The sequence below is a fragment of the Heptranchias perlo genome, chromosome 17 (assembly GCF_035084215.1).
Source record: "Heptranchias perlo isolate sHepPer1 chromosome 17, sHepPer1.hap1, whole genome shotgun sequence".
Classification (NCBI taxonomy): Eukaryota; Metazoa; Chordata; class Chondrichthyes; order Hexanchiformes; family Hexanchidae; genus Heptranchias; species Heptranchias perlo.
The window spans coordinates 1068669-1092240 of NC_090341.1; the positions used below are offsets into that span (position 1 = coordinate 1068669).

Here is a 23572-nt window from a genome sequence, read left to right on the forward strand (position 1 = left end):
TAGTGATGGCAACAACTGTTGTACAATGGACCGCAAATGAATGTAGGATATTCCAGAGATCACCCAGAAACTATTCCTCAAGACACTGTGACCTTTTTCTAAAAATAAGTTTAATGTTGTTGTTGATGCAAGATGCCTGTAGTAATCAGTAGCAGGCCAACACTGGCTCAAGCTAATTTCAGAAGCCTTTACCATAATACACCTTCATACACGTAGTTTCCCAAAAGCATTTCTTTTGAAAAAATGTACAGGAATTTGAAGTTCTGATTAGACCTGGTCAGTGCCAGCAGCATACATTGTAATTATTAGGGCTGTAGCAAACAGAAGTCATTTATTTGTGGTTTTAAAGCACTCAACACTGAATCACTGGCCATCCTAATGGAAGCTGGTTGGGGAGGCTCGAATCTCAAGCCTAAATCACGTGCTGAGCACTCAGGCATCACTGCTGTCAGATGTTAATCCACCTTGTTTATATTAAAGAACATAAGAAATAGGAGCAGGAGTAGGCCAATCGGCCCCTCGAGCCTGCTCCGCCATTCAATAAGATCATGGCTGATCTGATCCTAACCTCAAATCTAAATTCATGTCCAATTTCCTGCCCGCTCCCCGTAACCCCTAATTCCCTTTACTTCTAGGAAACTGTCTATTTCTGTTTTAAATTTATTTAATGATGTAACTTCCACAGCTTCCTGGGGCAGCAAATTCCACAGACCTACTACCCTCTGAGTGAAGAAGTTTCTCCTCATCTCAGTTTTGAAAGAGCAGCCCCTTATTCTAAGATTATGCCCCCTAGTTCTAGTTTCACCCATCCTTGGGAACATCCTTACCGCATCCACCCGATCAAGCCCCTTCACAATCTTTTATGTTTCAATAAGATCGCCTCTCATCCTTCTGAACTCCAATGAGTAGAGTCCCAATCTACTCAAACTCTCCTCATATGTCCACCCCCTCATCCCCGGGATTAACCGAGTGAACCTTCTTTGTACTGCCTCGAGAGCAAGTGTCTTTTCTTAAGTATGGACACCAAAACTGTATGCAGTATTCCAGGTGCGGTCTCACCAATACCTTATATAACTGCAGCAATACCTCCCTGTTTTTATATTCTGTCCCCCTAGCAATAAAAGCCAACATTCCGTTGGCCTTCTTGATCACCTGCTGCACCTGCATACTAACTTTTTGATTTTCTTGCACTAGGACCCCCAGATCCCTTTGTACTGCAGTACTTTCCAGTTTCTCGCCTTTAAGAAAATAACTTGCTCTCCGATTTTTCCTGCCAAAGTGCATAACCTCACATTTTCCAATATTGTATTGCATCTGCCAAATCTCCGCCCACTCACCCAGCCTGTCTATATCCCCTTGTAGGTTTTTTATGTCCTCCTCACTCTCTACTTTCCCTCCCATCTTTGTATCATTTCCAACCATTGATCTGTTACACTCGGTCCCCTCCTCCAAATTGTTAATATAGATTGTAAAGAGTTGGGGACCCAGCACCGACCCCTGCGGAACACCACTGGCTACTGGTTGCCAGTCCGAGAATGAACCATTTATCCCAACTCTCTGCTCCCTGTTAGATAACCAATCCTCCACCCATGCCAGAATATTACCCCCAATCCAGTGATTCTTTATCTTGAGCAATAATCTTTTATGTGGCACCTTGTCGAATGCCTTCTGGAAGTCTAAATACACTACGTCCACTGGTTCCCCTTTATCCACCCTGTACGTTATGTCCTCAAAGAACTCAAGCAAATTTGTCAGACATGACTTCCCCTTTGTAAAGCCATGCTGACTTTGTCCTATTAAATTATGTTTATCCAAATGTTCCGCTACTGTCTCCTTAATAATAGACTCCAAAATTTTACCCACCACAGATGTTAGGCTAACTGGTCTATAATTTCCAGCCTTCTGCCTACTACCCTTTTTAAATAAGGGTGTTACATTTGCAGTTTTCCAATCTGCCGGGACCTTTGCCGGGTCCAGAGAATTTTGGAAAATTATTACCAAAGCATCCACAATCCCTACTGCCACTTCCCTCAAGACCCTCAGATGTAAGCCATCAGGTCCAGGGGATTTATCCGCCTGGAGTCCCATTAATTTACTGAGTACCAATTCCTTAGTGATTTTAATCGTATTTAGCTCCTCCCCCCCTAGAGCCCCCTGTTTGTCCAGTGTTGGGATATTCTTAGTGTCCTCTACCGTAAAGACTGAAACAAAATATTTGTTCAGCATTTTTGCCATCTCCATGTTTCCCACCATTAATTTCCCGGTCTCATCCTCTAAAGGACTTACGTTTGCCTTAGCCACCCTTTTTCTTTTTATATAACTGTAGAAACTCTTGCTATCTGTTTTTATATTTTTTACTAATTTATTTTCATAATCTATCTTCCCTTTCTTAATCAATCCTTTCATTACTTTTTGCTGTCTTTTGAAGACTTCCCAATCTTCTATCTTCCCACTAAGTTTGGCTACCTTATATGTCCTTGTTTTTAGTTGGATACTATCCTTAATTTCTTTACTTAGCCACGGATGGCTGTCATTTCTTTTACACCCTTTATTCCTCAGTGGAATATTTTTTTTTTGAAAGTTGTAAAATAACTCCTTGAATGAACACCACTGCTCATGTACCGTCTTACCCTTTAATCTATTTTCCCAGTCCACTTTAATCAATTCCACTCTCATACCATCATAGTCTCCTTTATTCAAGCTCAGTATGCTTGTTTGAGAACCAACCTTCTCACCCTCTAATTGGATATGGAATGTAACCATGTTATGGTCACTCATTCCAAGGGGATCCTTAACTAGGACATTATTAATTAATCCTGGCTCATTACACAGGACCAAGTCCAAGGTTGCTTGCCCCCTTGTAGGATCAGTTACATACTGCTCAAGAAATCCATCCCTACTACACTCAATGAACTCTTCCTCAAGACTGCCCTGCCCAATTTGATTTGTCCAGTTAATATGATAGTTAAAATCCCCCATAATTATAGCTGTTCCCTTGTTACATGCCCCGACTATTTCCTGATTAATACTTCTTCCAGCAGAGTTGCAGCTATTAGGAGGCCTATATACTACACCCACTAGCGTTTTTTTCCCCTTATTATTCCTTATCTCTACTCAAACTGTTTCATTGTCCTGATCTTTTGTCCAAATATCATTTCTCTGTATTACAGTGATTCTTTCCTTTATTAACATAGCCACCCCACCTCCCCTTCCTTCCTGATTGTTAAATACCCTGGCATATTTAATTCCCAGTCGTTGTCACCCTGCAGTCATGTTTCTGTAATGGCCACAAGATCATACCCATACGTAGTTATTTGTGCCGTTAACTCGTCCATTTTGTTACGAATGCTACGTGCATTCAGATAAAGAACTTTCAAATATGTTTTGTGACACTTAGTTCCTGCTTTTTCCTTTTTTAACACTTTACCTTTTACTCCATACCTTCTGTCCCTTCCTGACACGCTTTCCTCTGTCTCCCTGCTCAGGTGCCAAACCCCCTGCCACAGCTTTGATGCTGGGTTAATCGCCTTGCACATTCTAGTTTTTATTTTATCTGACATGCCTAAAGTACACTTTCTTTCTGCTGCTCTGTGCTTTTCCCTTTCACTTGTTCTTGAACAAGGGTTTGTACTATTTGTATTGTAGATTTCCCCTGGGTCTTACCCTCTCTTGCTGCTCTCAACTTTATTCTCTTCTGACTCCCCGCTCAGGTTCCCATCCCCCTGCCACTCTAGTTTAAACCTTCCCCAACAGCACTAGCAAACACCCCCGCGAGGACATTGGTCCCGGTCCTTCTCGGGTGTAACCCGTCACGCTTGTGCAGGTCCCACCTTCCCCAGAACCGGTCCCAATGTCCCAGAAATCTAAATCCCTCCCTCCTACACCATCCCTGCAGCCACGCATTCATCCTGTCTATTCTCCTGTTCCTATACTCACTAGCACATGGCACCGGTAGTAATCCTGAGATCACTACCTTTGAAGTCTTGCTTTTTAATTTATCTCCTAACTCTTTAAATTCACCTTGCAGGACCTCATCCCTTTTTTTACTGATGTCGTTGGTACCAACATGGACCACGACTACTGGCTGTTCACCCTCCCCCTCCAGAATGCCCTGCAGCCGCTCCGTGACATCCTTGACCCGAGCACCAGGGAGGCAACATACCATCCTGGAGTCACGTTTGTGGCCACAGAAACGCCTATCTGTTCCCCTTACAATTGAATCCCCGATCACTATAGCCCTGCCACTCTTCTTCCTCCCCTCCTGTGCAGCAGAGTCATCCATGGTGCCCCGAACCTGCCTCTTGCTGCTTTCCCCTGATAAGCCATCTCCCCCAACAGTATCTAAAGCAGAATATCTGTTTGAGAGGGAGATGGCCCCAGGGGACTCCTGCTCTACCTGCCTAGTCCTTTTACTCTGCCTGGCGGTCACCCATTTCCTTTCTGCCTGCATAATCTTTACCTGCGGTGTGACCACCTCACTGAACGTGCTATCCACGATAGTCTCAGCATCGCGGATGCTCCACAATGAATCCACCTGTGAATCCACAGTGAATTTAGCTGCTAAACCAGAAATATCCGGACATTTAACATCTTTCAGATAACCCATCAGGCAATATTAGTACCTCTACATTTCAGTCATGTAGAATTTCAGCAACCACTGGTACAGACAACATATTCTCTCTCACCATCGTATTTAGAAACTTTAGTCAAGTCACCTTGATGCAAGATAGAAAAATCCATCAAATTCACACGAGTCCCCATAACATTCTAAGAGGCTTGAAAAATATACACTACATTTGTATAAAGAATTTCTTTTAATAACAAACAGTATGATGCTAATCAGCAGTGGACTTGCACCGAAGGTGTTGATGGTGGGGGATTCGGAGATAGTAATGCCGTTGAATGCCGTAGACTCTCTCTTGTTGGAGATGGTGATTGTCTGGCATTTGTGCCACGAATGTTACTTGCCATTTATCAGCCCAAGCCTGGATGTTGTCCAGGTCTTGCTGCACGTGGGCACGGACTGCTTCATTATCTGAGGGGTTGCAAATGGAACTGAACACTGTGCAATCATCAGTGAACATCCCCATTACTGACCTTATGATGGAGGGACGGTCATTGACGAAGCAGCTGAAGATGGTTGGGCCTAGGACACTACCCTGAGGAACTCCTGCAGCAATGTCCTGGGGCTGAGATGATTGGCCTCCAACAACCACTACCATCTTTCTTTGTGCTAAGTACGACTCCAGCCACCGGAGAATTATCCCCCTGTTTCCCATTGACTTCAATTTTACTAGGGCTCCTTGGTGTCACACTCGGTCAAATGCTGCCTTGATGTCAAGGGCAGTCACTCTCACCTCACTTCACTTCACTTCACCTCTGGAATTCAGCTCTTTTGTCCATGATAGGACCAAGGCTGTAATGAGGTCTGGAGCCGAGTGGTCCTGGCAGAAACCAAACTGAGCATCGGTGAGCAGGTTATTGGTGAGTAAGTGCTGCTTGATAGCACTGTCAACGACACCTTCCATCACTTTGCTGATGATTGAGAGTAGACTGATGGGGCGGTAATTGGCCGGATTGGATTTGTCCTGCTTTTTGTGGACAGGACGTACCTGAGCAATTTTCCACATTGTCGGCTAGATTCCAGTATTGCAGCTGTACTGAAACTGTTTGGGTTCACGTGCTGGGCTCCACCATCAATGAGGATGGGGATGTTCATAGAATCATAGAAAATTTATGGCACAGAAGGAGGCCATTCGGCCCATCATGTCCATGCCAGCCGATAATGAGCCACCCAGCCTAATCCCATTTGGTCCGTCGCCTCGTAGGTTACGGCACTTCAGGCGCACATCCAGGTACTTTTTAAATGATTGTAAACAATTTTACAAACACCAAGTTATAGTCCAGCAATTTTATTTTAAATTCACAAGCTTTCGGAGGCTTCCTCCTTCCTCAGGTGAACCTGAGGAAGGAGGAAGCCTCCGAAAGTTTGTGAATTTAAAATAAAATTGCTGGACTATAACTTGGTGTTGTAAAATTGTTTACAATTGTCAACCCCAGTCCATCACCGGCATCTCCACATCATGGCTTTTTAAATGAGTTTAGGGTTTCTGCCTCCACCACCCTTTCAGACAGTGAGTTCCAGACCCCCATCACTGGGTGAAAAAAAATTTCCTCAGCTCTCCTCTAATCCTTCCACCAATCACTTTAAATTTATGCCCCTTGGTTGTTGAGCTCCCTGCTATGGGAAATAGGTCCTTCCTATCCACTCTATCTCGGCCCCTCATAATTTTGTACACCTCAATTAAATCACCCCTCAGCCTCCTCTGCTCCAAAGAGAACAACCCCAGCCATCCAATCTTTCCTCAAAACTAAAATTCTCAGTCCTGGCAACATCCTCGTAAATCTACTCTGTACCCTCTCTAGTGTAATCACATCTTTCCTGTAATGTGGTGACCAGAACTGTACACAGTACTCAAGCTGTGGCCTAACCAATGTTTTATACAGTTCCAGCATAACCTCCTTGCTCTTCTATTCTGTGCCTTGGTTAATAAAGGAAAGTATTCCATATGCCTTCTTAACCACCTTATCTACTAGTCCTGCTACCTTCAGGGATCTGTGGACCTGCACTCCAAGGTCTCTCACTTCCTCTACACCCCTCAGTATCCTCCCATTTATTGTGTACTTCCTTGTCTTGTTTGCCCTCCCCAAATGCATTACCTCACACTTCTCCGGATTGAATTCCATTGGACACTTTTCTGCCCACTTGACGAGTCCATTGATATCTTCCTGCAGTCTACAGCTTTCCTCCTCAGTATCAACCACACGGCCAATTTTTGTATCATCTGCAAACTTCTTAATCATGCCCCCTACATTTAAGTCCAAATCATTAATATTTACCACAAAAAGCAAGGGACCAAGTACTGAGTCCTATGGAGTTCTGGAGGGGGAGGGTGAACAGCCAGTTGTCGTGGTGCATATAGGCACCAACGATATAGGTAAAAAAACAGGATGAGGTCCTACAAGCTGAATTTAGGGAGTTAGGAGTTAAACTAAAGAGTAGGACCTCAAAGGTAGTAATCTCAGGATTGCTACCAGTGCCACGGGCTAGTCAGAGTAGGAATGACAGGATAGCTAAGATGAATACGTGGCTTGAGAGATGGTGCAAGAGGGAGGGATTCAAATTCCTGGGCCATTGGAACCGGTTCTGGGGGAGGTGGGACCAGTACAAATTGGACGGTCTGCATCTGGGCAGGACTGGAACCAATGTCCTAGGGGGAGTGTTTGCTAGTGCTGTTGGGGAGGGTTTAAACTAATGTGGCAGGGGGATGGGAACCGATGCAGGAAGTCAGTGGGAAATAAAGTGGTGACAGAAACAAAAGGCAGTAAGGGAGAGTGTACAGAACATGACCGGACAGATGGTCTGAGAAAGCAGGGCAAAGACCAAGGGAAGTCTAGATTAAACTGCATTTATTTCAATGCAAGAAGTCTGATGGGCAAGGCAGATGAACTCAGGGCATGGATGGGTACATGGGACTGGGATGTTATAGCTATTACTGAAACATAGCTAAGGGAGGGGCAGGACTGGCAGCTCAATGTTCCAGGGTACAGATGCTATAGGAAAGATAGAGCAGGAAGTAAGAGAGGAGGGGGAGTTGCGTTCTTGATTAGGGAGAACATCACGGCAGTAGTGAGAGGGGATATATCCGAGGGTTCGCCCACTGATTCTATATGGGTAGAACTGAAAAATAAGAAGGGAGAGATCACTTTGATAGGATTGTACTACAGACCCCCAAATAGTCAACGGGAAATTGAGGAGCAAATATGTAAGGAGATTACAGACAGCTGCAAGAAAAATAGGGTGGTAATAGTAGGGGACTTTAACTTTCCCAACATTGACTGGGACAGCCATAGCATGAGGGGCTTGGATGGAGAGAAATTTGTTGAGTATATTCAGGAGGAATTTCTCATTCAGTATGTGGATGGCCTGACTAGAGAGGGGGCAAAACTTGACCTCCTCTTGGGAAATAAGGAAGGGCATGTGACAGAAGTGTTAGTGAGGGATCACTTTGGGACCAGTGATCATAATTCCATTAGTTTTAAGATAGCTATGGAGAAGGATAGGTCTGGCCCAAAAGTTAAAATTCTAAATTGGGGAAAGGCCAATTTTGATGGTATTAGACAGGAACTTTCAGAAGTTGATTGGGAGAGTCTGTTGGCAGGCAAAGGGACATCTGGTAAGTGGGAGGCTTTCAAAAGTGTGTTAACCAGGGTTCAGGGTAAGCACATTCCTTATAAAGTGAAGGGCAAGGCTGGTAGAAGTAGGGAACCTTGGATGACTCGGGAGATTGAGGCCCTCGTCTAAAAGAAGAAGGAGGCATATGACATGCATAGGCAGCTGGGATCAAGTGGATCCATTGAAGAGTATAGAGATTGCCGGAGTAGAGTTAAGAGAGAAATCAGGAGGGCAAAAAGGGGACATGAGATTGCTTTGGCAGATAAGGCAAAGGAGAATCCAAAGAGCTTCTACAAATAAATAAAGGGCAAAAGGGTAACTAGGGAGAGAGTAGGGCCTCTTAAGGATCAACAAGGTCATCAATGTGCAGAACCACAAGAGATGGGTGAGATCCTGAATGAATATTTCACATCGGTATTTACGGTTGAGAAAGGCATGGATGTTAGGGAACTTGGGGAAATAAATAGTGATGTCTTGAGGAGTGTACATATTACAGAGAGGGAGGTGCTGGAAGTCTTAACGCGCATCAAGGTAGATAAATCTCCGGGACCTGATGAAATGTATCCCAGGACGTTATGGGTGGTTAGGGAGGAAATTGCGGGTCCCCTAGCAGAGATATTTCAATCATCGACAGCTATAGGTGAGGTGCCTGAAGATTGGAGGGTAGCAAATGTTGTGCCTTTGTTTAAGAAGGGCGGCAGGGAAAAGCCTGGGAACTACAGACCGGTGAGCCTGACATCTGTAGTGGGTAAGTTGTTAGAGGGTATTCTGAGGGACAGGATCGACAGGCATTTGGAGAGGCAGGGACTAATTAGGAACAGTCAGCATGGTTTTGTGAGTGGAAAATCATGTCTCACGAATTTGATTGAGTTTTTTGAAGGGGTAACCAAGAAGATAGATGAGGGCTGTGCAAAGCCTTTGACAAGGTACCGCATGGTAGGTTGTTACATAAGGTTAAATCTCATGGGATCCAAGGTGAGGTAGCCAATTGGATACAAAATTGGATTGACGACAGAAGACAGAGGGTGGTTGTAGAGGGTTGTTTTTCAAACTGGATGCCTGTGTCCAGCGGTGTGCCTCAGGGATCGGTGCTGGGTCCGCTGTTATTTGTTATTTATATTAATGATTTGGATGAGAATTTAGGAGGCATGGTTAGTAAGTTTGCAGATGACACCAAGATTGGTGGCATTGTGGACAGTGAAGAAGGTTATCTGGGATTGCAACGGGATCTTGATAAATTGGGCCAGTGGGCCGATGAATGGCAGATGGAGTTTAATTTAGATAAATGTGAGGTGATGCATTTTGGTAGATCGAATCGGGCCAGGACCTACTCCGTTAATGGTAGGGCGTTGGGGAGAGTTATAGAACAAAGAGATCTAGGAGTACAGGTTCATAGCTCCTTGAAAGTGGAGTCACAGGTGGATAGGGTGGTGAAGAAGGCATTCGGCATGCTTGGTTTCATTGGTCAGAACATTGAATGCAGGAGTTGGGATGTCTTGTTGAAGTTGTACGGGGCATTGGTGAGGCCACACTTGGAATACTGTGTACAGTTCTGGTCACCCTATTATAGAAAGGATATTATTAAACTAGAAAGAGTGCAGAAAAGATTTACTAGGATGCTACCGGGACTTGATGGTTTGACTTATAGGGAGAGGTTAGACAGACTGGGACTTTTTTCCCTGGAGAGTAGGAGGTTTAGGGGTGATCTTATAGAAGTCTATAGAATAATGAGGGGCATAGATAAGGTCGATAGTCAAAATCTTTTCCCAAAGGTAGGGGAGTCTATAACGAGGGGGCATAGATTTAAGGTGAGAGGGGAGAGATACAAAAGGGTCCAGAGGGGCAATTTTTTCACTCAAAGGGTGGTGAGTGTCTGGAACGAGCTGCCAGAGGCAGTAGTAGAGGCGGGTACAATTTTGTCTTTTAAAAAGCATTTGGACAGTTACATGGGTAAGATGGGTATGGAGGGATATGGGCCAAGTGCAGGAAATTGGGACTAGCTTAGTGGTATAAACTGGGCGACATGGACATGTTGGGCCGAAGGGCCTGTTTCCATGTTGTAACTTCTATGATTCTATCTATAACCCCACATGGAAACAGGCCCTTCGGCCCAACATGTCCTTCACCTCCTACTCTCCCACCATCAAGCTCACCATGGACTACTCCTCAGAATCAGTTTCTTTCTTGGACACACGAATCTCCATCAAAGACGGGCACCTCAGCACCTCACTCTACCGCAAGCCCACGGACAACCTCACGATGCTCCACTTTTCCAGCTTCCACCCTAACCACGTCAAAGAGGCCATCCCCTATGGACAGGCCCTGCGAATACACAGGGTTTGCTCAGACGAGGAGGAACGCGATGGACACCTACAGACGCTGAAAGATGCCCTAGTAAGAACGGGATATGACGCTCGACTCATCGATCGACAGTTCCGACGGGCCACAGCAAAAAATCGCATAGACCTCCTCAGGAGACTAACACGGGACGCAACCAACAGAGTACCCTTTGTCGTCCAGTACTTCCCCGGAGCGGAGAAACTACGCCATGTTCTCCGCAGCCTTCAACATGTCATCAATGAGGACAAACACCTCGCTATGGCCATCCCCACACCTCCACTACTCGCCTTTAAACAGCCACCCAACCTCAAACAGACCATCGTTCGCAGCAAATTACCTAGCTTTCAAGAGAACAGCGTCCACGACGCCACACAACCCTGCCACGGTAACCTCTGCAAGACATGCCAGATCATCGACACAGATACCACCATCACACGAGAGGACACCACCCACCAGGTGCATGGTTCATACTCCTGTGACTCGGCCAACGTTGTCTACCTCATACGTTGCAGGAAAGGATGCCCCAGAGCATGGTACATTGGCGAGACCATGCAGACGCTGCGACAACGGATGAACGGACACCGCGCAACAATCGCCAAACAGGAGGGTTCCCTCCCAGTCGGGGAACACTTCAGCAGTCATGGACATTCATCCACCGACCTTCGGGTAAGCGTACTCCAAGGCGGCCTTCGAGACACACGACAACGCAAAATCGTCGAGCAGAAATTGATAGCCAAGTTCCGCACCCATGAGGACGGCCTCAACCGGGATCTTGGGTTCATGTCACGCTACACGTTACCCCACCAGCGAACAAATGTTATCTGTTTTTAATATAATGGGTCATTTGCTGGCTCTCTCTGCCTTCCGGATGTTTCTGCCTCTCTCTGTTTTTTTTCTCTGTTTTTTTTTCCCTGTTTGTTTTTTTGTTGAATGTGTATTCGGGGGTTCTGCAGGTGACACCTCTCTGTCTGAACACGGTGATTGCCTTGGCAACGGGCAGTTGCAGGGGCAGTCTGTAAACACCATGTATTGTTCTATATGTATAAATGCGTAGGCTTCAAGGAGATCCTGAACATTTACCTGAGGAAGGAGGAAGTCTCCGAAAGCTTGTGAATTTAAAATAAAATTGCTGGACTATAACTTGGTGTTGTAAAATTGTTTACAATTGTCAACCCCAGTCCATCACCGGCATCTCCACATCATACTCTCCAGGGAAAAAAGTAGTACTTACACCGGGCACCAGCACAGGCCTCTTTATATTGAAGCACTGAATGGAATATCTGCCTCTCATTAGCAATCGAGTAATGGTCCAGCCCTATGTCGAATGTGCTGCAAAAGTGGCGACATGACCTTTAGACACTAATTGACATTCAATTAGTAACTGTAATTCAAGCTGCGATATTCTTTGTTTTTTGTCTCCAAATACAATGAACACACGCTACTGTAATACACTTGAGCTGATATACTGTTAGAGGCAGTATCATTTTCTGTGAATGCCCATAATTAGGGTTTTCAATGTTTATTTTTCATAAGTCCCACTAAAGTTTTCAATATTTTCAGTAATTTTTCATTTTTAAAATACCTTGGGGGGCCATTTTATGGTAAAAGGCAAAAGTCCTTACGTTAACAAGTATCAGCTTGGCTCAGTGGTAGCCTGTGAGACAGCAGGTTGACAGTTCAAATTCCACTACAGGCCCGAGCAAATCATCTAAGCCAACACTTCATGGTAGTTCTGAGGGAGTGCTGTATTGTCAGTGACAAGAAGTCTGACTGCTCAGGCGGACATAACGTGACATCATTAAAGGAAGAGTCGGGAGTTCTTCCAGTGTCCTAGCCACATTCTGCCCTCAACTATTGAGATGTCATTGCGAGGCAGTTCAGTGTATATTAAAGATCTGATACCACTGCAGAAAACAGCTGCCACATCTGGCTGTATAACAGTTATTGCACTTCAAAGTAATTTATTGTAAAAGGAAAAAGAAAGACTTGCATTTATGTAGTGTCTTTCACGACCTCAGGACGTTTCAAAGCACTTTACAGCTAATGAAGTACTTTTGAAGTGTAGTCACTGTTGTAAAGTAGGGAAATGCGGCAGCCAATTTGCGCACAGCAAAGTCCCGTAAACAGTAACGAGATACATGACCAGTTAATCTGTTTTACTGAGAACTCCCCGGCTCTTCTTCGAATAATGCCATGGGATCTTTTACGTCCAACCGAAAGGGCAGAAGGTTAAACCGGGGCCTCGGTTTAACGTCTCATCCGAAAGACAATACCTCCATCGGTGCAGCACTGAAGTGTCAGCCTAGATTTTGTGCTCAAGTCTCTGGAGCGGGACTTGAACCCACAAGCTTCTGACTTAAAGGCAAGAGTGTTACCACTGAGCCACAGCTGACATATTGTATTTGAAATACTTTGAGATGTTCCTGAGGGAAATAATAAGTCATTATATAAATTCCAGTCTTTCTTCTTTCTTTGTCAGCTTTTACAGGTTAACCTTCAAAATCAGGATGCCTGAACATTAGAATAGTCAGAGCTGCCTGTGTTAAGCTCACAAACAATAACTGGCATCAACTATTTTTTAAAGCTAAATTTAGCTCCCAAAAGATCACAGCTCAAATACCAGAACACGTATCCACTCTGCAAACATTTCTAATGCTCTCCCTCCCCCTTAGCTCATGCTGATATTTCAGATAAGAAATCCTGGGATCTACAGCAGTTCCTGTCAAAACTTCGAAACACAATGCTTGATTTTCAACTAACTTGGTAAACAAATACTTCTGAAAACCAAGAATCAGCAAATCATTAAAAGGTAATTTTTCTCCATTGTTTGGGCAGTCCTGGAACCAGCAATTAAGCATAGTTGTTAGTCCAAACCTTGTACTTACAGAGTAATGTTCAGCAGAACAGGTCTAATGCTTCAGTAAACTGAGGCTGCACAACATTATTAGAGTCCAGTCCCACCGAACGGAGGACAGGCTGGATTATTCCAGGCTCGACACTACATCTCTCTTGGCTATTCTTGACTTTAAATTTAGCCTGCTGGCACTTTCAGAATGTAGAGCTCACTTACCTTCTCATTACAGAATTTGGAGACCCCACCAGATTAACCCATCTACCAGGGTGGAATGAAAAATTACAAAAATAGCACCAGTCTATTTATTGATTAATAAACTAGAAATAATGAACTAATGAGGGGGGTACAACAGTTTCAAAGGTTAATTGTGGTGATAATAATTCAAGATTAACACTTAACCTGAACAAATAGGAACACCATACATTCAGCTCAACACAAAGTTTAATTATTCCCCAAATTGTAAATATGCACAGGCATAGGAAAAGCACATACCATGAATGAGGTTGAAGGATTTCACTAGTTCCTGTTAAATAAGCTCTGAATATATTCATAGTGCAACGGTCAAAATGTGACTTAAATAATCACAGATAGTACAAAAGCTGAAGTAAAAGACTTGCAATAATATAGTGCCTTATCACATAGGATAAGGCACTATATTATATTTATGAGAGTAAACTTGCAAGGAACACAAAAGTGGACTGTAAAAGCTTCTACAAGTATGTAAAAAGAAAAAGAATAGTGAAGACAAATGCAGGTCCCTTACAGTCATAGAATCATAGAAGTTCACAACATGGAAACAGGCCCTTCGGCCCAACATGTCCATGTCGCCCAGTTTATACCACTAAGCTAGTCCCAATTTCCTGCACTTGGCCCATATCCCTCTATACCCATCTTACCCATGTAACTGTCCAAATGCTTTTTAAAAGACAAAATTGTACCCGCCTTTACTACTGCCTCTGGCAGCTCGTTCCAGACACTCACCACCCTTTGAGTGAAAAAATTGCCCCTCTGGACCCTTTTGTATCTCTCCCCTCTCACCTTAAATCTATGCCCCCTCGTTATAGACTCCCCTACCTTTGGGAAAAGATTTTGACTATCTACCTTATCTATGCCCCTCATTATTCTATAGACTTCTATAAGATCACCCCTTAACCTCCTACTCTCCAGGGAAAAAAGTCCCAGTCTGTCTAACCTCTCCCTATAAGTCAAACCATCAAGTCCCGGTAGCATCCGAGTAAATCTTTTCTGCACTCTTTCTAGTTTAATAATATCCTTTCTATAATAGGGTGACCAGAACTGTACACAGTATTCCAAGTGTGGCCTAACTAATGTCTTGTACAACTTCAACAAGACATCCCAACTCCTGCATTCAATGTTCTGACCAATGAAACCAAGCATGCTGAATGCCTTCTTCACCACCCTATCTACCTGTGACTCCACTTTCAAGGAGCTATGAACCTGTACTCCTAGATCTCTTTGTTCTATAACTCTCCCCAACGCCCTACCATTGACGGTGTAGGTCCTGGCCCGATTCGATCTACCAAAATGCATCACCTCACATTTATCTAAATTAAACTCCATCTGCCATTCATCGGCCCACTGGCCCAATTTATCAAGATCCCGTTGCAATCCTAGATAACCTTCTTCACTGTCCACAATGCCACCAATCTTGGTGTCATCTGCAAACTTACTAACCATGCCTCCTAAATTCTCATTCTCTCGGCATTCTTCTGCCGTCAATCCAATTTTGTATCCAATTGGCTACCTCACCTTGGATCCTGTGAGATTTAACCTTATGTAACAACCTACCATGCGGTACCTTGTCAAAGGCTTTGCTGAAGTCCATGTAGACCACGTCGACTGCACAGCCCTCATCTATCTTCTTGGTTACCCCTTCAAAAAACTCAATCAAATTCGTGAGACATGATTTTCCTCTCACAAAACCATGCTGACTGTTCCTAATCAGTCCCTGCCTCTCCAAATGCCCGTAGATCCTGTCTCTCAGAATACCCTCTAACAACTTACCCACTACAGATGTCAGGCTCACCAGTCTGCAGTTCCCAGGCTTTTCCCTGCCGCCCTTCTTAAACAAAGGCACAACATTTGCTACCCTCCAATCTTCAGGCACCTCACCTGTAGCTGTCGATGATTGAAATATCTCTGCTAGGGGACCCGCAATTTCCTCCCTAACCTCCCATAACGTCCTGGGATACATTTCATCAGGTCCCGGAGATTTATCTACCTTGATGCGCGTTAAGACTTCCAGCACCTCCCTCTCTGTAATATGTACACTCCTCAAGACATCACTATTTATTTCCCCAAGTTCCCTAACATCCATGCCTTTCTCAACCGTAAATACCGATGCGAAATAGTCATTTAGGATCTCACCCATCTCGAGTCGTTCCGCACATAGATGACCTTGTTGATCCTTAAGTGGCCCTACTCTCTCCCTAGTTACTCTTCTGCCCTTCATGTATTTGTAGAAGCTCTTTGGATTCTCCTTTGCCTTATCTGCCAAAGCAATCTCATGTCCCCTTTTTGCCCTCCTGATTTCTCTCTTAACTTTACTCCGGCAATCTCTATACTCTTCAAGGGATCCACTTGATCCCAGCTGCCTATGCATGTCATATGCCTCCTTCTTCTTTCTGACTAGGGCCTCAATCTCCCGAGTCATTCAAGGTTCCCTACTGCTACCAGCCTTGCCCTTCACTTTATAAGGAATGTGCTTACCCTGAACCCTGGTTAACACACTTTTGAAGGCCTCCCACTTACCAGACGTCCCTTTGCCTGCCAACAGACTCTCCCAATCAACTTCTGAAAGTTCCTGTCTAATACCATCAAAATTGGCCTTTCCCCAATTTAGAATTTTAACTTCTGGGCCAGACCGATCATTCTCCATAGCTATCCTAAAACTAATGGAATTATGATCACTGGTCCCAAAGTGATCCCTCACTAACACTTCTGTCACCTGCCCTTCCTTATTTCCCAAGAGGAGGTCAAGTTTTGCCCCCTCTCTAGTCGGGCCATCCACATACTGAATGAGAAATTCCTCCTGAATACACAACACATTTCTCTCCATCCAAGCCCCTAATGCTATGGCTGTCCCAGTCAATGTTGGGAAAGTTAAAGTCCCCTACTATTACCACCCTATTTTTCTTGCAGCTGTCTGTAATCTCCTTACATATTTGCTCCTCAATTTCCCGTTGACTATTTGGGGGTCTGTAGTACAATCCTATCAAAGTGATCTCTCCCTTCTTATTTTTCAGTTCTACCCATATAGACTCCGTGGGCGAACCCTCGGATATATCCTCTCTCACTACTGCCGTGATGTTCTCCCTAATCAAGAACGCAACTCCCCCTCCTCTCTTACCTCCTGCTCTATCTTTCCTATAGCATCTGTACCCTGGAACATTGAGCTGCCAGTCCTGCCCCTCCCTTAGCCATGTTTCAGTAATAGCTATAACATCCCAGTCCCATGTGCCCATCCATGCCCTGAGTTCATCTGCCTTGCCCATCAGACTTCTTGCATTGAAATAAATGCAGTTTAATCTAGACTTCCCTTGGTGATCGCCCTGCTTTCTCAGACCATCAGAAACAGGAGAATTTATAACGGGAAACAAGGAAATGGCAGAGCAATTAAACAAATACTTTGGTTCTGTCTTCATGGAAGAGGACACAAATAACTTCCCAGAAATGCCAGGGAACCAAGGGACTAGTGAGAAGGAGGAATTAAAGGAAATTAGAATTATTTAAAAAAGTGCTGGAGAAATTAATGGGAGTGAAAGCCAATAAATCCCCAGGGCCTGATAATGAATGGGGACGGTAGCATAGTGGTTATGTTACTGGACTAGTAATCCAGAGGCCTGGACTGAAATCCAGAGTCATGAGTTCAAATCCCGCCACGGCAGCTGGCGAATTTAAATTCAATTAATTAATTTAAAAATTCAATTAATTAAATAAAAATCTGGAATTAAAATACTAGTATCAGTATGGCCATGAAACTACCGGATTGTCGTAAAAACCCATCTGGTTCACTAATGTCCTTTAGGGAAGGAAACCTGTCATCCTTACCCGGTCTGGCCTACATGTGACTCCAGACACACAGCAATGTGGTTGATTCTTAATTGCCCTCTGAAATGGCCGAGCAAGCCACTCAGTTGTAAAATCTCGCTACGAAAAGTCATAATAAGAATAAAACCGGACGGACCACCCGGCATCGGACCACTAGGCACCGGACACGACAACGGCAAACCAAGCCCAGTCGACCCTGCAAGGTCCTCCTCACTAACATCTGGGGACCTGTGCCAAAATTGGGAGGGCTGTCCCACAGAGTCAAGCAACAGCCTGACACAGCCATACTCACAGAATCATACCTTTCAGCCAACGTCCCAGACTCTTCCATCACCATCCCTGGGTATGTCCTGTCCCAGAGGTGGCGGTACAGTGATATACAGTCAGGAGGGAGTGGCCCTGGGAGTCCTCAACATTGACTCTGGACCCCATGAAATCTCATGGCATCAGGGCAAACATGGGCAAGGAAACCTCCTGCTGATTACCACCTACCGTCCTCCCTCAGCTGATGAATCAGTCCTCCTCCATGTTGAGCACCACTTGGAGGAAGCACTGAGGGTAGCAAGGGCACAAAATGTACTCTGGGTGGGGGACTTCAATGTCCATCACCAAGAGTGGCTCGGTAGCACCACTACTGACCGAGCTGGCCGAGTCCTGAAGGACACAGCTGCCAGACTGGGCCTGCAGCAGGTGGTGAGCGAACCAACACGAGGGAAAAACTTACTTGACCTCGTCCTCACCAATCCACCTGTCGCAAATGCATCTGTCCATGACAGTATTGGTAGGAGTGACCACCGCACAGTCCTCGTGGAGATGAAGTCCCGTCTTCGCACTGAGGACACCATCCAACGTGTTGTGTGGCACTACCGCCGTGCTAAATGGGATAGATTCAGAACAGATCTAGCAGCTCAAAACTGGGCATCCATGAGGCGCTGTGGGCCATCAGCAGCAGCAGAATTGTATTCCAGCACAATCTGTAACCTCATGGCCCGGCATATTCCTCACTCTACCATTACCAACAAGCCAGGGGATCAACCCTGGTTCAATGAAGAGTGTAGAAGAGCATGCCAGGAGCAGCTGGTGAAGCGACAACTCAGGACTACATGCATGCTAAACAGCGGAAGCAACATGCTATAGACAGAGCTAAGCGATTCCACAACCAACGGATCAGATCAAAGCTCTGCAGTCCTGCCACATCCAGTCGTGAATGGTGGTGGACAATTAAACAACTAACGGGAGGAGGAGGCTCTGCAAACATCCCCATTCTCAATGATGGCGGAGTCCAGCACGTGAGTGCAAAAGACAAGGCTGAAGCGTTTGCAACCATCTTCAGCCAGAAGTGCCGAGTGGATAATCCATCTCAGCCTCCTCCCGATATCCCCACCATCACGGAAGCCAGTCTTCGGCCAATTCAATTCACTCCACGTGATATCAAGAAACGGCTGAGTGCACTGGATACAGCAAAGGCTATGGGCCCCGACAACATCCCAGCTGTAGTGCTGAAGACTTGTGCTCCAGAACTAGCTGCGCCTCTAGCCAAGCTGTTCCAGTACAGCTACAACACTGGCATCTACCCGACAATGTGGAAAATTGCCCAGGTATGTCCTGTCCACAAAAAGCAGGACAAATCCAATCCGGCCAATTACCGCCCCATCAGTCTACTCTCAATCATCAGCAAAGTGATGGAAGGTGTCGTCGACAGTGCTATCAAGCGGCACTTACTCACCAATAACCTGCTCACCGATGCTCAGTTTGGGTTCCGCCAGGACCACTCGGCTCCAGACCTCATTACAGCCTTGGTCCAAACATGGACAAAAGAGCTGAATTCCAGAGGTGAAGTGAGAGTGACTGCCTTTGACATCAAGGCAGCATTTGACCGAGTGTGGCACCAAGCAGCCCTAGTAAAATTGAAGTCAATGGGAATCAGGGGGAAAACTCTCCAGTGGCTGGAGTCATACCCAGCACAAAGGAAGATGGTAGTGGTTGTTGGAGGCCAATCATCTCAGCCCCAAGACATTGCTGCAGGAGTTCCTCAGGGCAGTGTCCTAGGCCCAACCATCTTCAGCTGCTTCATCAATGACCTTCCCTCCATCATAAGGTCAGAAATGGGGATGTTCGCTGTGACTGCACAGTGTTCAGTTCCATTCGCAACCCCTCAGATAATGAAGCAGTCTGAGCCTGCATGCAGCAAGACCTGGACAACATCCAGGCTTGGGCTCATAAGTGGCAAGTAACATTCGCGCCAGATAAGTGCCAGGCAATGACCATCTCCAACAAGAGAGAGTCTAACCACCTCCCCTTGACATTCAACGGCATTACCATCGCCGAATCCCCCACCATCAACATCCTGGGGGTCACCATTGACCAGAAACTTAACTGGACCAGCCATATAAATACTGTGGCTACGAGAGCAGGTCAGAGGCTGGGTATTCTGCGGCGAGTGACTCACCTCCTGACTCCCCAAAGCCTTTCCACCATCTACAAGGCACAAGTCAGGAGTGTGATGGAATACTCTCCACTTGCCTGGATGAGTGCAGCTCCAACAACACTCAAGAAGCTCGACACCATCCAAGATAAAGCAGCCCGCTTGATTGGCACCCCATCCACCACCCTAAACATTCACTCCCTTCACCACCGGCACACTGTGGCTGCAGTGTGCACCATCCACAGGATGCACTGCAGCAACTCGCCAAGGCTCTTCGACAGCACCTCCCAAACCCGCGACCTCTACCACCTAGAAGGACAAGGGCAGCAGGCGCATGGGAACAACACCACCTGCACGTTCCCCTCCAAGTCACACACCATCCCGACTTGGAAATATATCGCCGTTCCTTCATTGTCGCTGGGTCAAAATCCTGGAACTCCCTTCCTAACAGCACTGTGGGAGAACCGTCACCACACGGACTGCAGCGGTTCAAGAAGGCGGCTCACCACCACCTTCTCGAGGGCAATTAGGGATGGGCAATAAATGCCGGCCTTGCCAGCGACGCCCACATCCCGTGAACGAATAAAAAAAAATAAAAAAAAAACCCTGGTTCAATGAGGAGTGCAGAAGACCATGCCAGGAGCAGCACCAGGCGTACCTAAAAATGAGGTGCCAACCTGGTGAAGCTACAACTCAGGACAACATGCATGCTAAACTGCGGAAGCAACATGCTATAGACAGAGCTAAGCGATTCCACAACCAACGGATCATATCAAAGCTCTGCAGTCCTGCCACATCCAGTCGTGAATGGTGGTGGACAATTAAACAACTAACGGGAGGAGGAGGCTCTGCAAACATCCCCATCCGCAATGATGGCGGAGTCCAGCACGTGAGTGCAAAAGACAAGGCTGAAGCGTTTGCAACCATCTTCAGCCAGAAGTGTGGAGTGGATGATCCATCTCGGCCTCCTCCCGATATCCCCACCATCACAGAAGCCAGTCTTCAGCCAATTCGATTCACTCCACGTGATATCAAGAAATGGCTGAGTGCACTGGATACAGCAAAGGCTATGGGCCCCGACAACATCCCGGCTGTAGTGCTGAAGGCTTGTGCTCCAGAACTCGCTGCGCCTCGAGCCAAGCTGTTCCAGTACAGCTACAACACTGGCATCTACCCAACAATGTGGAAAATTGCCCAGGTACGTCCTGTCCACAAAAAGCTGGACAAATCCAATCCGGCCAAATACCGCCCCATCAGTCTACTCTCAATCATCAGCAAAGTGATGGAAGGTGTCGTCGACAGTGCTATCAAGCAGCACTTACTCACCAATAACCTGCTCACCGATGCTCAGTTTGGGTTCCACCAGGACCACTCGGCTCCAGACCTCATTACAGCCTTGGTCCAAACATGGACAAAAGAGCTGAATTCCAGAGGTGAGGTGAGAGTGACTGCCCTTGACATCAAGGCAGCATTTGACCGAGTGTGGCACCTCGTAAAATTGAAGTCAATGGGAATCAGGGGGAAAACTCTCAGTGGCTGGAGTCATACCTAGCACAAAGGAAGATGGTAGTGGTTGTTGGAGGCCAATCATCTCAGCCCCAAGACATTGCTGCAGGAGTTCCTCAGGGCAGTGTCCGAGGCCCAACCATCTTCAGCTGCTTCGTCAATGACCTTCCCTCCATCATAAGGTCAGAAATGGGGATGTTCGCTGATGACTGCTCAGTGTTCAGTTCCATTCGCAACCCCTCAAATAATGAAGCAGTCCGAGCCCGCAGGCAGCAAGACCTGGACAACATCCAGGCTTGGGCTGATAAGTGGCAAGTAACATTCGCGCCAGATAAGTGCCAGGCAATGACCATCTCCAACAAGAGAGAGTCTAACCACCTCCCCTTGACATTCAACGGCATTACCATCGCCGAATCCCCCACCATCAACTTCCTGGGGGTCACCATTGACCAAAAACTTAACTGGACCAGCCATAGAAATACTATGGCTATGAGAGCAGGTCAGAGGCTGGGTATTCGGTGGCGAGTGGCTCACCTCCTGACTCCCCAAAGCCTTTCCACCATCTACAAGGCACAAGTCAGGAGGGTGATGGAATACTCTCCACTTGCCTGGATGAGTGCAGCTCCAACAACACTCAAGAAGCTCGACACCATCCAGGACAAAGCAGCCCGCTTGATTGGCACCCCATCCACCACCCTAAACATTCACTCCCTTCACCACCGGCGCACTGTGGCTGCAGTGTGTACCATCCACAGGATGCACTGCAGCAACTCGCCAAGGCTTCTTCGACAGCACCTCCCAAACCCGCGACCTCTACCACCTCGAAGGACAAGAGCAGCAGGTACATGGGAACAACACCACCTGCACGTTCCCCTCCAAGTCACACACCATCCCGACTTGGAAATATATCGCCGTTCCTTCATTGTCGCTGGGTCAAAATCCTGGAACTCCCTTCCTAACAGCACTGTGGGAGAACCGTCACCACACGGACTGCAGCGGTTCAAGGCGGCGGCTCACCACCACCTTCTCAAGGGCAATTAGGGATGGGCAATAAATGCTGGCCTCGCCAGCGACGCCCACATCCCGTAAACGAATAAAAAAAAAAATCTGCATCCCAGAGTACCCTGGCTCACCAGGGGAAAGTGACAGCGGCCAGGTTCATGGCACCGTGGCTGGCTCTGCTGCACAGAAGGGCAGGAAAAAGAGTGGCAGAGCTATAGTGATAGGGGACTCGATTGTAAGGGGAATCGACAGGCGTTTCTGCGGACGCAACCGAGACTCCAGGATGGTATGTTGCCTCCCTGGTGCAAGGGTCAGGGATGTCTCGGAGCGGCTGCAGGACATTCTGGAGGGGGAGGGTGAACAGCCAGTTGTCGTGGTGCATATAGGCACCAACGATATAGGTATAAAACGGGATGAGGTCCGACAAGCTGAATTTAGGGAGTTAGGAGTTAAACTAAAAAGTAGGACCTCAAAGGTAGTAATCTCAGGATTGCTACCAGTGCCACGGGCTAGTCAGAGTAGGAATGACAGGATAGCTAGGATGAATACGTGGCTTGAGAGATGGTGCAAGAGGGAGGGATTCAAATTCCTGGGCCATTGGAACCGGTTCTGGGGGAGGTGGGACCAGTACAAATTGGACGGTCTGCATCTGGGCAGGACGGGAACCAATGTCCTCGGGGGAGTGTTTGCTAGTGCTGTTGGGGAGGGTTTAAACTAATGTGGCAGGGGGATGGGAACCGATGCAGGAAGTCAGTGGGAAGTAAAGTGGTGACGGAAACAAAAGGCAGTAAGGGAGAGTGTACAAAACATGACCGGACAGATGGTCTGAGAAAGCAGGGCAAAGACCAAGGGAAGTCTAGATTAAACTGCATTTATTTCAATGCAAGAAGTCTGATGGGCAAGGCAGATGAACTCAGGGCATGGATGGGTACATGGGACTGGGATGTTATATCTATTACTGAAACATGGTTAAGGGAGGGGCAGGACTGGCAGCTCAATGTTCCAGGGTACAAATGCTATAGGAAAGATAGAGCAGGAGGTAAGAGAGGAGTGGGGAGTTGCGTTCTTGATTAGGGAGAACATCACGGCAGTAGTGAGAGGGGATATATCCGAGGGTTCGCCCACTGAGTCTATATGG

General features: G+C 46.4%; 1 protein-coding gene across 2 annotated transcripts in view; it reads right to left on the reverse strand.

Annotated features, from left to right (window-relative positions):
* LOC137333956 (6-phosphofructo-2-kinase/fructose-2,6-bisphosphatase 4-like) overlaps window positions 1-23572 on the reverse strand; it is a 271232-nt gene that overhangs the window by 214852 nt on the left and 32808 nt on the right. Inside the window, exon 1 of one of the 2 annotated variants that reach the window (XM_067998318.1) lies at window positions 13462-13541. The exons of the other annotated variant lie outside the window; for it this stretch is intronic. The gene's annotated coding sequence lies outside the window, so the exon portion shown is untranslated. Of the gene's footprint in view, window positions 1-13461; window positions 13542-23572 lie in introns of those variants that run through there. 2 annotated transcript variants of the gene reach the window in all.